Source organism: Desmodus rotundus, chromosome 1 (genome assembly GCF_022682495.2).
Source record: "Desmodus rotundus isolate HL8 chromosome 1, HLdesRot8A.1, whole genome shotgun sequence".
Lineage (NCBI taxonomy): Eukaryota > Metazoa > Chordata > Mammalia > Chiroptera > Phyllostomidae > Desmodus > Desmodus rotundus.
Window position 1 is genome coordinate 89,743,930 of NC_071387.1, and position 15,242 is coordinate 89,759,171.

The following is a 15,242-nucleotide window of genomic DNA, read 5'->3' on the forward strand; positions in this document are numbered from 1 at the left end:
AAAGAACAAAGAGCCAGAGGGTAGAGAATCTTTTTTAAAAATTCAAGAACATTCCTCGGAACCAAAGGATATGTGTTACCAAAACAAAAGGGGCCATCAAGTACCTAGCCAACTGATAAAATTAGACCTACGCCAAGATTCTTCTCACAAAATTTCAGAACATTGAGGACAAGAAAAAGGTCCTAGAAGCTTCCAGAGGGAAAGAACTGGTTTTATGCAAAGGATGGAGAATCAGAATGACATCAGGTATATCAAGAGTAACACTGGAAGTTGGAAGTTGCCTTCTAAATTCAGGGGAAAATGCTTTAACCTACAATTTAAGTTCAAACTACTAATCAAATATAAGGGTAGAATAAAGACATTTTCAGACATGTAAAGTCTCAAAAAAGTAATCTCTCTTGTACTGTTTCTCCAGAAGATACTGAAGGATTTGCTGTCCAAAGAAGGCCAGTATGGGGAGGGGGGACTAACAAGAAATGCATATCATCCAGCAGAAGAGTGAGTCCTAGCCTGTTGCCCAGATGAGGGTGAAGGGTGATGCCTTAAACCTAGAATTTACCACCCCTGCCAGGAAGCTTTAGGAGAAATGTCTTCCAAGAAGCTGAAGCCATATACACCTCATGTATATGTGTGTCCACAATTTGAAAATTGAATTAGGGGTGAATTCCTAGAAATTAGGTAAGTATTTTCAAAAGGCAATTGTTAAAAATAGATAAGCCCTGACTGCTGTGGTTCAGGTAGTTGTATGTCGTCTTGCAAAGCAAAAGGTCACCAGTTTGATTCCTGGCCAGGGCACATGCCTGGGTTGTGGTCTGGTCTGCACCTGGGGTGCATGTGAGAGGCAACCAACTGAAGTTTCTCACATCTCTCCCTCTCTTTCTCCCTCCCTTCTTCCCCTCTCTCTAAAAAATAATAAAAACATGTTTTATAAAAGTAAGCAAAATTTTCCAGGAAAGGAAAAATAATTATAGTTGAGTGTATATGTAAGATCAAGCTTAGGGAATAGCATTTACTGATTATTGCTCAAATGAAATTGCAGTATAACTCTGTGAGTAGGGTTGGGGTAATGGGAATGTTTATGATGGTGGAGGTGGGGTGGGTAGAGTTAAATTCTTATCTTTCCTAGTAGGAATCAATACAGAATGCCTAAAATTGAAAGGAAAATAAAAAAGCAATATAAGCAGATTGTTTAGACATATGAATATAAATACCAAAAGAACCAGCTAAATGTTGGAAGTGGTTGCCTGGGGTGGAAGCAGTAGGCATACTGATCATTTTGATAACAAGCTTTGTAGAATTGATACTAGACACATGTACAACTTTGATAAAATTATCAAATTAAGAATTTAAAATACTAAGAACTAAAAATACTAAATTTCCTAAGTTAAAATTTCATTATAGTAATAATTCATTTATTGAGCACTGTGTTTTATTGAATCCAAGACACAATTGAAATTTTTAAAGATTTTATTTATTTATTTATAGAGAAAGAGGAAGGGAGAGAGAGAGCGAGAGAGACATCAATTGGTTGCCTCTTGCACGCCCCCAACCGGAGACCACCCCACAACCCAGGCATGTGCCTTGGCTGGGAATCCAACCAGTGACCTTTCAATTTTCCGGATGACGCCCAACCCACCGAGCCACGCTAGTCAGGGCCACAGTTGATCTTACGATAAACCATTATTTTATGTATTAATGAAAAAACTGAAAATAGCCTTGGCAAGTGTGACTCTGTTGGTTGGAGCATTGTCCTGTACACCAAAAGGTTGGGGGTTCAATCCCCAGTCAGGGTGCATATGGAAGGTTGTCCAATCAATGTTTCTCTTTCACATCTATGTTTCTTTCTATTTCTCTCCTTACCTCTCTCCATAGAATCAATAAACATTTAAAAATATATTTTATTGATTATGCTATTGCAGCTGTCCCATTTTTTTCTCCCCTTTATTCCCCTTCCACCATCATTATCCCACCTTAGTTCATGTCCATGGGTCATACATATAAGTTCTTTGACTTCTGCATTTCCCATACAAATGGTAGGTCTATTTTGTACCCACCATTTATGCTTCTTATTCCCTGTACCTTTTCCCCCTTCCTACCCTCTCCTCCTCCCCACTGATAACCCTCCATGTGATCTCTCTTTCTGTGAATCTGTCCTGTTCTAGCTGTTTGCTTAGTTCGTTTTTGTTTTTTAGGTTTGGTTGCTCATAGTTGTGAGTTTGTCGTTATTTTACTGTTCATATTTTTTATCATCTTCTTTTTCTTCGATAAGTCCCTTTAACATTTCATATAATAAGGGCTTGGTGATGATGAACTCCTTTAACTTGACCTTATCTGGGAAGCACTTTATCTGCGCTTCCATTCTGAATGAAAGCTTTGCTGGATACAGTAATCTTGGATGTAGGTCCTTGCCTTTCATGACTTGGAATACTTCTTTCCAGCTGCTTCTTGCCTGCAAGGTTTCTTTTGAGAAATCAGCTGATAGCCTTATGGGCACTCCTTTGTAGGTAACTGTCTCCTTTTCTCTTGCTGCTTTTCAGATTCTCTCCTTATCTTTAACCTTGGGTAATGTAATTATGGTGTGCGTAGGTGTGTGCTTCCTTGGGTCCAACTTTTTTGGGACTCTGAGCTTCCTGGACTTCCTGGAAGTCTATTTTCCTTTGCCAGAGTGGGGAAGTTCTCCTTAATCATTTTTTTCAAATAAGTTTCCAATTTCTTGCTCTTCCTCTTCTTCTGGTATCCCTATGATTTGGGTGTTGGAATATTTAAAGTTGTCCGGGAGGTTCCTAAGCCTCTCCTCATTTTTTTGAATTCTTGTTTCTTTTTTTTTTTAATATATTTATTGATTATGCTATTACAGTTGTCCCATTTCCCCCCCACACTCCACTCCATCCTGCCCACCCCCTCCCTCCCACATTCCCCCCCCATAGTTCATGTCCATGGGCCATACTTATAAGTTCTTTGGCTTCTACATTTCCTACACTATTTTTACCCTCCCCCTGTCTATTTTCCACCTATCATCTATGCTACTTATTCTCTGTACCTTTACCCCCCTCTCCCCCTCCCACTCCCTTATTGACAACCCTCATGTTCTAGTTGTTTGCCTAGTTTGCTCTCGTTTTTGTTTTATGTGTGGCTGTTAATAACTGTGAGTTTGCTGTCATTTTTACTGTTCATATTTTTTATCTTCTTTTTCTTAGGTAACTCCCTTTAACATTTCATATAGTAAGGGCTTGGTGATGATGAACCTCTTTAACTTGACCTTATCTGAGAAGCACTTTATCTTCCCTTCCATTCTAAATGATAGCTTTGCTGGATACAGTAATCTTGGCTGTAGGTCCTTGCGTTTAATCTTGGGTAATGTAATTATGATGTGCCTTGGTGTGTTCCTCCTTGGGTCCAGCTTCTTTGGGACTCTCTGAGCTTCCTGGACTTCCCGGAAGTCTATTTCCTTTGCCAGATCGGGGAAGTTCTCCATTGTTTGTTCAAATAAATTTTCAATTTTTTGTTCTTCCTCTTCTCCTTCTGGCACCCCTATAATTCGGATGTTGGAACATTTCAAGGTGTCCTGGAGGTTCCTGAGCCTCTCCTCATTTTTCCAAGTTCTTGTTTCTTCATTCTTTTCTGGTTGGATGTTTCTTTCTTCCTTCTGGTCCATACCACTGATTTGAATCCCAGTTTCCTTCTCATCACTATTGGTTCCCTGTACATTTTCCTTTGTTTCTCTTAGCATAGGCTTCATTTTTTCATCTGTTTTTCGAACAGATTCAACCAAGTCTGTGAGCATATTGATAACCAGTGCTTTGAACTGTGCATCCGATAGGTTGGCTATCTCTTCCTCGCTTAGTTGTATTTTTTCTGGAGCTTTGAAGTGTTCTGTCATTTGGGCCATTTTTTTGTTTGTTTGTCTTGGAGCGTCTGTTACTTTAAGGGGCAGAGCCTTAGGTGTTCTCCGGGGCGGGGTAATGCTGGTTGCTGTGCTATGACGCTGTACGTGGAGGAGGGGCCGAGTGGGAGCAATGGCGCCGGCCTCACTGTCCTCGGGATTTCAATCTTTCACTCCGATACCCACAATCAAACTGGGCCCCTCTGGTGCTGGTTCCCGAGTAAGTGGGCCTGTGCACACTCTAGGCCCCTGTGGGTCTCTCCAATGACCTCTCCTGTGAGGCTGGGAGTCTCTCCTGCTGCCACCCCAACCCCCAGGGGCGCTTTCAATCAGAGGTTTGAGGCTTTATTTCCCCGAGCTGGAGCCCTGGGTTGCACCGTCTGCTTCGCTGCCTGCCGTTCGTCTGATTTATCTGTGGGCGAATGTGGTGCCGCGGGGTGTTACCCGCCACTCTGCCTGCCCCACTCTCCGCCACTCTGAGTCCGGCCCTCTGGGTTTATCTGTGCAAATGTGGGGCTGCAGGGTCTGCTAGTGCTCAGACTGCCTGCGCCATTTGTCCCACACTCTGCCAGTCTCAGTCCCGCCACAGCCACGGGAGTCCTCTCCACCCCGGTGCCCGTCTCCGCCCCTCCTGCCAGTCTGGATGTGTTTATTTTCTATTTCCTTGGTGTCAGTCCCCCTTGCTGTTCGATTCTCTGTCAGTTCTGGTTGTGCGAGGAGGCGCAGTGTGTCTACCTACGCCGCCATCTTGGTTCTCCTGAATTCTTGTTTCTTCATTCTGTTTTGGTGGAATGTTTATTTCTTCCTTCTGCTCCAAACCATTGATTTAAGTTCCAGCTTCCTTCCCTTCACTGTTGGTTTCCCTGTACATCTTCCTTCATTTCATTTTCCATAGCCTTCACTTTTTCCTCTATTTTGTGACTGTACTCAACCATTTCTGTGAGCATCCTGATTACCAGTGTTTTGAATTGTGCCTCTGATAAGGTTGGCTCTCTCTTCATCGCTTAGTTGTATTTTTTCCGGATGTTTGATCTTTCATTTGGGCCATATTTCTTTGTCTGGATGTGCCTGTTATGTAGTAAGGGGCAGAGCCTTAGATATTTGCCAAGGCGGGACAACCCAGGTCACTGCATTGTGGCATTGTATGTGGGGGAGGGGACCAAGAGGGAACACTGCCACTTGCTCAGCTCCCCTTCGGCTTTCAGTCACTTCCTCCACTATCAACAAGCAAATTGGGTCCTTCTGGTGCTGGTTCCCAGGTGGGTGTGGTTGTGCACATTTTAGCACCCTGTGGATCTCTCCAATGAACTCTCCTGTGAGGCTGGGTGTTTCTCCTGCCTCCTCAACTCCCACAGCTTTTTTCAGTCAGAAGTTTTGAGGCTTTATTCCCCCATGCTGGGACCCAGGGTTGTGTGGTTTGTCTCGCTCCCCAGTTCTTCCTCTCAGTTTATCTGCATGCAAATGTGGGACCGCTTTACCTGGTCCTCCAGCTGCCACCTTGCCACGAGTCCTCTCCACCCCAGCTGCCCATATCCGCCCCTCCTAGTGGTCTGAATGAATGTTTCTTTTTTAACTCCTTGGTTGTCAGACTTCCATACAGTTCAATTTTCTGGCAGTTCTGGTTATTTTTGTTTTTAGATTTGTTGTTGTCATTCTTTTGGTTGTACGAGGAGGCAAGGTATATCTACCTACATCTCCATCTTGGTTGGAAGTTCCTCAATAAACATATTTTGGGGGGGATATAATAATCCCATGTATAACATGCACAAAAACGTGGGTGTGCAGTATACATGGCAAATAAACATTTTTAAAATATATTTTATTGATTATGCTATTACAGTTGTCCCATTTTCTCCCCTTCACTCCCCTGCACACTCCCTCCCACCCACATTCCTCCCCTTTAGTTCATGTGCATGGGTCATACATATAAGTTCTTTGACTTCTGCATTTCCTATACTGTTCTTACCCTCCCCCTGTCTATTTTCCACATACCATTTATGCTACTTATTCTCTGTACCTTCCCCCCTCCCCCCCACGCCCCTGTTGATAACCTTTCATGTGATCTCCATTTCTGTGGTTCTGTTCCTGTTCTAGTTGTTTGCTTAGTTTGCTTTTGTTTTTGTTTTAGGTGTGGTCATTAATAACTGTGAGTTTGCTGTCATTTTTACTGTTCATATTTTTTTCTTCTTTTTCTTAGATAAATCCCTTTAACATTTCATATAATAAGGGCTTGGTGATAATGAACTCCTTTAACTTGACCTTATCTGGGAAGCACTTTATCTTCCCTTCCATTCTAAATGATAGCTTTGCTGGATACAGTAATCTTGGATGTAGGTCTTTGCCTTTCATGACTTCAAATACTTCTTTCCAGCCCCTTCTTGCCTGTAAGGTCTCTTTTGAGAAATCAGCTGACAGTCTTATGGGAACTCCTTTGTAGGTAGGTAACTGTGTCCTTTTCTCTTGCTGCTTCTAAGATTCTCTCTTTCTGTTTCATCTTGGCTAATGTAATTATGATGTGCCTTGGTGTGTTCCTCCTTGGGTCCAGCTTCTTTGGGACTCTCTGAGCTTCCTGGACTTCCTGGAAGTCTATTTTCTTTTGCCAGAGTGGGGAAGTTCTCCTTCACTATTTGTTCAAATAAGTTTTCAATTTCTTGCTCTTCCTTTTCTCCTTCTGGTACCACTATGATTCAGATTTTGGAACATTTGAAGATGTCCTAGAGGTTCCTAATCCTGTACTCATTTTTTTTGAATTCTGTTTTTCTCCAATCTTTTCTGGTTGGATGTTTCTTTCTTCCTTCTGCTCCAAACCATTGATTTGAGTTCCAATTTCCTTCCCTTCACTGTTGGTTCCCTGTACATTTTCCTTTGTTTCACTTAGCGTAGCCTTCATTTTTTCATCTAATTTGTGACCAAATTCAACCATTTCTGTGTGCATCTTGATTACCAGTGTTTTGAACTGTGCCTCTGATAGGTTGGCTCTCTCTTCATCGCTTAGTTGTATTTTTTATGGATCTTTGGTCTGTTCTTTCATTTGGGCCATTTTTTTTTTGTTTTGGCGCGCCTGTTACATAAATGGGCGGAGACTTAGGTATTCCCCAGAGCGGGTAACCCTCATGGATGCCCTGTGATGCTGTGCGTGGGGGAGTGGTCCGAGAGGGAACAATGGCGCTTTCTCCATTCTCTGCTGGCTTTCAGTCACTCCCTCCGTTACCCACAATCATTTTAAACCCTTCTGGTAATGATTTCCAGGTGGGTGGGCTTGTGTGTGTTCTAGGACCCTGTGGGTCTCTCCAACAAACTCTCCTGTGAGGCTGGGAGTTTCTCCCGCTGCTGCCTCAACCCCCATAGGTGTTTTCAATCAGTGGTTTGAGGCTTCATTTCCCTTAGCTGGAACTCTGGGTTGTGTGGTTTGTTGCTGGGCCTGCCAGTTACTGCCTTGCAGGCCAGCTACAGCCTTGCCATTCCAGCTCCACAATGTGCTGCCTCTCTGAGTCCACCAGCCGCCGCCTTGCCTCGAGTCCTCTCCACGCAGCTGCCTGTCTCTGCCCCTCCTACTGGTCTGGAGGAATGTGTCTTCTTTATCTCCTTGGTTGTCGGACTTCCACAGAGTTCAATTTTCTGTCAGTTCTGGTGGATTTTGTTTTTAAATTGTCGTTGTCCTTCTTTTGGTTGTGTGAGGAGGCATAGTGTGTCTCCCTACGCCTCCATCTTGGCCAGAAATCCAAATAAACATTTTTTAATAAATGGAAAATAAACTCTATGCCATTGATCATAAGATGCAGGTCAATCTTAAAGATACTGAAATGTGGGAAAAAACGTGTGTTAGAAACAATGATACATGTATGTCAAACATTGACCTGGGTATATACAATTATCTGTAACCCTGCAACAAACCTTGTATTATTGTGACTATTTTACAAATGAAGCTTAAAGGGGTCCCATATGGAAAGCATTTGACAAGAATTTTTTCATTAATCAAAGAGGAAAGTTGGAGGTTTGAGAATCACAGATCATCATAGTTCCAACATAATGCCAACTGATGCATTATTCCCATGACCTACAACCACCTTCTGGAGACACCAGGCATTTGTTTGCAATGCTAAAATTTAAAGAAATTGATGAAGGATGCCACCAGTCATGGAGCCTGATGCTTACCTGGACTCAACACAACAAATCTCATTTACATCTGACAACTTAGATGGAACTTTGAGGGGCAAGGTGTAAGATGATAAAAAGACCCATTTTACCAGGGAACATCCTAGTTCATGTCTTTGAATTAAGCATTTGTTCCAGGAATAAAGTATGCTGGGAACCCTGCTAAGAGTGTGTGCACTGCACACAACTAACGTGTGTCTCCTCTGCAAGAACAAATTTCCTTTGGGGGAGGTGTAGGTGATTGTGTGGGTTTCTTGGTTGCAGGTAACAGAAGTCAAGGCTGGTTAACTTTAACAAGCCATTTTAGGGGGAAGGAAGTAGTAGTTTACAGAATGAAAGGTAAAAGTGAAAGAATTAGGCCTTGGAAAAGGAGGTGCTGGGGCAGGTGTGGAGATCTATGTAGGAAGCGGAAGGTCACAAACAGCCTGGAAGTTCTCTTCATGGCTGTGCCTTTGGGCTAAATCCTCAAGTGGCCAGATTCAGACCAGGACAAAGCCTTTGACTGGCCATATTTGGATCTGGTGCCTGCCCCCTTAGTGCTTTAATTGACAGTTTCTCTAGAACCACAGGTAGGAGTGTTTCCTCAAAGTAAAAATCAATATTGTTCATAGAAAATGGGGGAAAGGCTTCTGGGAAGGCAAAAATAAGTTTCCCACCCAGAGAGAGTATTCCTTTTAAAAAGGTAAAGGACACCAAAAAAATTTTTAGATTGTTTTATCGCAAAATTTGATTACAGTCTTGCTGTAGTGTAAACCCTCCTGGAGGCTGATTCAAAGATTCACAGTTGGTAGAGACATTTTAAAAAAATTATATTTTATTACAGTCTCTTCTACATAGAATAAATTGCACAATCTTAAGCATACAGCTTGATGAATTTTTGAACATTTGCAGCACCCCAGAAAGCTCTCTCAGGTCCCCTCTCAAGCAGTATGCTCCCACCTTGCCTTGCACAAGGTAACCACTCTTTTGATGTTTATTTTGGTAGAGATATTTTATAGGACAAGAGAATGATTAAATGAAAAGGAAAAGAAAAGAATATTCAGTTTAAGTTGATTATGCTCTTGATTGACAAATGTCATTTAGGTGGTTAGAGAACTAGTTTCCTGATACAAATCTCAATACTATTAAATTTCATGAGAAAAATGTTTAAGCATTTTATCAGGAACATTAATTTATTTCCAGAAGGAGATTCATGTAGTAAGCTTTGGACTCAGACCATGTTTGGTTTGATGTTCCTTTTACAGGGGCAAGAGAGTAAAGAATGGAGGGACTCTAGTACTGTGCCCGTATGTCCAGCCTCACTGCCCACAGCTGAGGGCTTACGATACGGGCACGCTCTTTACCAGACAGCCCCTACGTTGTGGTTGGGAGGCAAGTGTGGTGCTTGCTCTTGCCCCTCTCCTTCTGTCCCAGGGGCAGAGAAGTAGACACACCAAGGGATAGCCAGGGTTTCAACCCTTCCCTCCTCCCCCCTACTGAAAGCTGCTGGGACCCTATGGGTCTAGGAGTTCTGGTTCTGCTTTCTGCTTCTGCTTTCTGCTCATTAGCTTCACACCAAACAGCTGTGTAATGGGGCTGCAAGACTGCCAAGAAACTCCTTGTTAAGTGTCCCATTCAGTATGTATTTGTAGGGACAGACCTGAATTGCTGCTCCAGAATGTTTTGGCAGAAATATCTCTAGTGTAATATGATTTCTTACCTTGAAAGAAGGGTTATTGGTTACAACTGACAGCTACCAGGTAGCACTATCTTTAGCATAAAAAGGGAATTTATTACAATGATAAAGGGATGTCTGCAAGAATCCCACTGGGACCTGGGAAGGGTCTTGATCTGGCAGCCAGAAAACCATTGGATTTCTCTATGACTCTGCTCTTCTTTTAATCTTACCATTCTTTATTTTTCTATGCACTGGTTTTCTCCCCTCCAATCCCTGTCACAGATTGTGGCCACCCCAAGTCTCCCTCTTCCCCTTGTTCCAGTCAGTGTCAGAGACTAACTCCAACAAAACAGTCAAAATAATAAATCAGTAATTTACCAAGTCTCAGCCCAGATTCACTCTGACTGGTCCATCCTGAGTTGTCTGTCTCCCATGGGGCCGTGGTATGGACAAGATACACACAAAAGTGGCTTCCAGGGACCTATTCTCTGGGCCGGTCAGGCAATTCCTAGAAAAGTGGGATTAGGCAGAGACTCCAGCAACTATCTTTCACTATGGGGATTTTTCATTTTAGAAAACCCAGCATGCAACTTGAAAGGATAAAGTCAGCACCATTTGCTATTGTGGCGCAATTTGCCTAAGCAGGCCTATGACCTTGCTAAACCTGACTGCCATTTTAGTCTTCTGAGCTTGTGTCCCCAGGACTGGAAATTACTGGAATGCAAGAAGAGAACTAACCCCTCCCTACAGCCACAGGCAGAACACAACATTACAACAAACAGCAGCCCAGTGTTAAAACGCCCCCAACAGCCTAGGGGCCTCACAACGACAATTCTTCCCACCCTTTTCTAATCCAATTATAATCCAATAAAAACTCAAAGCCCCTACCCCTCAATGCTGGTGTATCTTTCCATACCATGTCCCTTTCCTTTCTTGGAGAGTGAATAAAAAACTTTATTCTCTACACTTTGTTCTCTTTGTGAATTCTCTCACAGCCCGGGTCACCAACCACCCTAACACAATTTACCAACAAGTACAGTCGTTCCCAGTACTAAGCACCCTGACTACACCAATGAATGCTTCCATTGATCTCAATGACTATTCCTCATTTAGCGTTAAAACCCACCCCCCACAATGCCTGGCCTGCATCCCCAATAGGTAGCTACTTCTGTACTTTAAAAAATTCCTTTAAAAGCAACAAACTTTCCTAGTACAGTGAAATCTTTGCATATCAACACTTACGGTGAAGGTAAATGGAGAAATAAAACAGTTTAAGAAAGAACTGAAGAGAAGGAGAAATAGGGAATGCCCAAATGTTAGAGTGTATGCCAACTGGATATCAACCAGAAACTTCAAGATAACACCTTCTCATTCTTTTTTTAATTTTATTTTTCTTGATATAAACAACTTAAATGTCCATTTTCATAACACGTAATAGGTTAGATCTATGTGTGTCATAATAGACCTCAAAAATATAAGATTGGAGTAGAAAAACAAGCTGTAGAATGATATTGGTGCAATGTAGGAATGTTGATATAAGTGAAAAACATATAAAAGACCATACTATACATTATACATATATACACATGGAAGTATAAGAAATGGATCGGAAGGATACACATCAAATTTATGATAATACTTATAACTAGGGGAGGATGTTTGAGAAGGGGGCTTGCTTTTTATTTGTAATGGTCTAATATAATCTTAATGGATTTTTAAAAGGATAACATATCATTCCCCATGTAACATTAAATAAAAAGTATACACATAAGAAAAGAATTGATGGTAAGAATATGGATGATCATTTTTTCTTTGTACTTTTTCTGTATTTTAAATATCTATATACATCAACATGGACAGACATTTTTAAAGAATAGGAGTGATTATTTTTAAATAATAGGGTGAAAAACAGTCAATTACATAATAGTATGAAAATGTTTATGTAAAAAACCATACTCAAAAAACCCCAGAATATCTATTTTCTACAGATACATTTATCCATATGAATATATCCATACAAATACACAGCAAAAGATAGAGAAGGACATATACTAAGCTGATAATAATGGTTACTTTTGTGGAGGGGCTTAGTTAGGATTGGGGTCCAAGATTTTAATATTTTGCAATAATTCACGTACTATTTGTGCCCAGACCCTTTCGAACTGCTGGAGTTTGGGGGAGGGAGGCGATTACTGCCGCAATCCATCATTTCTCCGATATTCTTAACCGAGTTGTATGGATTAACCTAAAGTCTCCAGGTTAAACCCCCTACTCAGAATATAGGTTCTTAAACTACTTTTCACTCTAAAATCCATGTGGAACAAGTCTGGGTTTAAATATCTGAGCAAGTATTTTCTTTTAATTACTTGGCATATTCTATTTGCATCAAAATTAAATAAAATACACATTAAAATGTAGTAAAATTACATCGCAATTTCTTCTAAAGGTACTAAGTAACTGTCTGGAGAAGGGTTATAACATCGAGGTAGCGTGGCCGAGCGGTCTAAGGCGCTGGATTAAGGCTCCAGTCTCTTCGGGGGCGTGGGTTCGAATCCCACCGCTGCCAAAAGTAACCACTTTTAACCCTGCTGCCTTCGCACCAGGGTGTTTTTAGCCATTTTTGCGAATACATCAGCGCCCTCTACCGCCGGGCGTAGCTAACTGACACGACCCCACGAAAGTGACGGTAAGGGGGCGGAACCAATCGCGTGCGTGCAAGGCATTCTGGGTAAAAGGAAGCGCGAGGCCCGGCGCTGCTCCCCCCACGTGTCCGACAGAGTTTCTCCACCAGCAACATGGCTGCTGCCTGAACGGAGAAGTCGGCCGCTGCCGCTTCTGCAGACTGCGGGAACCTGGGCCGTTGCCGCAGCCCGTGCGCGGCCGCCGCGCAGAGGTGAGTGCCAACGTGGCAGCGCCCCCCGCGCATGAGCCTCTCTGTGCACTGGAGAGATGGCTTGGGGCTTGGTCACCGAGTAGGCCGAGAGGCCCACGCTGAGCTCCTGGGCTTGGGGCCGCCCGCGTTTCGGGCTACAGTACGGACAGCCTGCCCCAGGAGACCCAGCCGGCCGTGCACTCTGACCTCGGCCTGGAAGTCTGGGAGGATGCGGTCGCTGGCGGTGACTCAGGGTCCAGCTCCCCTGCCCCGTCTGGCCCGGACCTCCTACGGGAGCACCTGTCTGGAGGTAGCTGCTGTCCTGTCGTGGCAGCCCTAGGCTGTGGCTATGTGGGGTCCTCACCACCCACAAGGGAGGCTCGGGGCTGCGGCTTGCCCTGATGACAGGGGGAGGGTGCCACACCGCCATCCTCGAGCAGGTTCACATCAGCCCCGCCCGGCTCGGATTCTGTGTTCTCTTCCTCCGGACACCGCTCGGCGTTCGTAAGGGAACCCGCTGTGTGCGCTGGCCCGGCCCTGACCGTTCGGTGGGAGACAGTGTTATTGAGCACTTAGGCTAAAAGTTAAATATGGACGGTCCTTGTCCTCTGTTTCCCCCGAAGTCTCATCAGTGGCTCCAGTTCATCATCTGTGAAATGGGCTCATACACCTATCCTTCCTCCTGGGGGTGTGGTGGAAGCGGAATAAAGACCGGCAAGGGGAGCCCAGCGTGCTGCTTGTGACGCTTTGCTACGTCTCAGACCATTTTAACGATGGAAGAAAACAGATTGCCAAGTAGTAACAGATTTTCCACGGGTTACATTTATTACAGTATTGAGCCCTTATGGTGGTCATCTGGAGGTCTGTATTTGTTTTTAACGTTTTAGAGATGAAAATTACTGCGGGTTACCAGGACGTGGCATTTCAAGTGTGGCACGGGTGTTTAGCAGCAAACCTGGGATTTGAACCTGTACAGCTCTGCTCTGGAGTCCAGAGCTCTTGCCCACTGTACCATTCTGACTGTTGTTAAGTTGGGGTGCAGTACAGTAGATAACAAAGAAAATAAGGGTATTTGACATCAGCTAGACCCAGGTTTCTGTACTGGCTCTGCCATTCTCCAGTCCTGTGACCTTGGCAAGTTACTTACTCTCTGAGCCCCCGTTTCCTCATTTCTTATTTGAGGATGATAAACTTAAAACCTTTTAAAAAATGTTATTGATTTTTAGAGGGAGAAGGAGAGAAACATTGATTCGTTGTTCCACATAGTTATGCATTCATTGGTTGATTCTTGTGTGTGCCCTGAGAGGGGGTTGAACCTGCAATCTTGGCGAATGGCCCAACAGTCACTCTAACCAAGTGAGCTAGCTGGCCAGGGGTGGAATGATAAATTTTGATTTATAGGGTTATTGAGACAAATGAGAATTTATGTGAACTCCATAGAGAAGGGACTGACTTTCATTTATGGCTAATTAGCTCTTCTTGTCTCCTAGGCCAACTCTGCCTTTAACAAAGTTGGAAACAGGAGACTCAGAGAAGGAAGATGCCTGTTTTAGGGGCATAGAGCCAACTAGAAGCCTTGCCTTGAGACTGTTGGCCCTGGGGCCCTCTCCCCCTTTACTGCATTGTCTTTTGTCACCTCAGACCTCTCTGACTCCCTCTAGTAGCTGGAGAGCTTTTGAAGTTGCTTCTGTTTTTATGATTGGTTGACAGGTTAGATTCCTGGGTACCACATAGGTGGACCCAGCTGTGGACTTCAGGTACCTCCTCTGCTCTGGACCTCCTCTTAGCTCCACCTGGTGTCCTTGTCCCCTTTGCATTTGTTGAGCCATTCACTGTCGGGGGAAGTTTCTTGTACCCAAGGCCATGGAACCACTGCCACAGTACTGTTATGGCCACAGGACACCCTGTTAGGTCCAGATGGACGTTGTTGTTGTGGCACACCTTGGCTTCTGGTGGTTAGAAGCCTGTTGCCGCCTGGGTCACAGCCCTTGTCTGGTCTCAAGGGTCCATGAGGCCCAAACCATGAGTCGGGCCCTTTGGTGGGGGCTGAGTTAGGCTCTCTGGGTTCAGGTTTTGTGACTGCCTCCTTTCATGTACTCAGTCGCTCAGTTATTTGTATTATATTACCGTATTTTGCTGTGTAATGACCACATTTTTTGCCCAAATTTTTGAGGGAAAAATAAGGGTGTGCATTATACATGGGTAGTGCCTGAAATACCTTGTATCTGTACTTGTGTTTTGTAATTATTTGTTACATAAAACTTCTTGTTAAATAATAAGATAATATGTTAAAAAATAAATGCTAAGATAACTTTATAATTTAAAAAACCCAGTATCTAGATATAAATAAATAAAAATTGAATTAAAAAATTAAAATGAAAGATTTTTTTTCCTGAAAGTGTGGGCCAAAAACGTGGGTGCACATTATACATGGCAAAAATAACAATATGTCTACTTCATGTCAGGCACTGTTCCAGGCATTGGGGAAACAGTGTGAATTTAAAAAAAAGAGACACAGAATAATTCCTTAACAACTTGATGAAATACATGTATTATAATTCTCTCCACTTTCTGGTTGAAGCACAGAAGCCCTGATGGAGTTTATATTCTACTGCAAAAGATAGACAACACATAAGCAAACAGACTAGGTGGTTCCCGATTGTGAGAAGAACCAC

The 15,242-nt window shown here is 43.2% G+C and overlaps 1 protein-coding gene and 1 non-coding gene across 3 annotated transcripts in view; both read left to right on the plus strand.

The window, feature by feature from the left end:
- Positions 1 to 12,179: 12,179 nt before the first annotated feature.
- On the plus strand, positions 12,180 to 12,261 carry TRNAL-AAG (transfer RNA leucine (anticodon AAG)). The gene has a single exon. It is a non-coding gene; the product is annotated as a tRNA-Leu (tRNA).
- A 174-nt stretch (positions 12,262 to 12,435) lies between these two features.
- POLR3E (RNA polymerase III subunit E) overlaps positions 12,436 to 15,242 on the plus strand; it is a 42,008-nt gene continuing 39,201 nt past the window's right edge. For both annotated transcript variants that reach the window (XM_045195432.2, XM_024560383.3), the window contains exon 1: positions 12,436 to 12,588. The gene's annotated coding sequence lies outside the window, so the exon portion shown is untranslated. The remainder of the gene's footprint in view (positions 12,589 to 15,242) is intronic.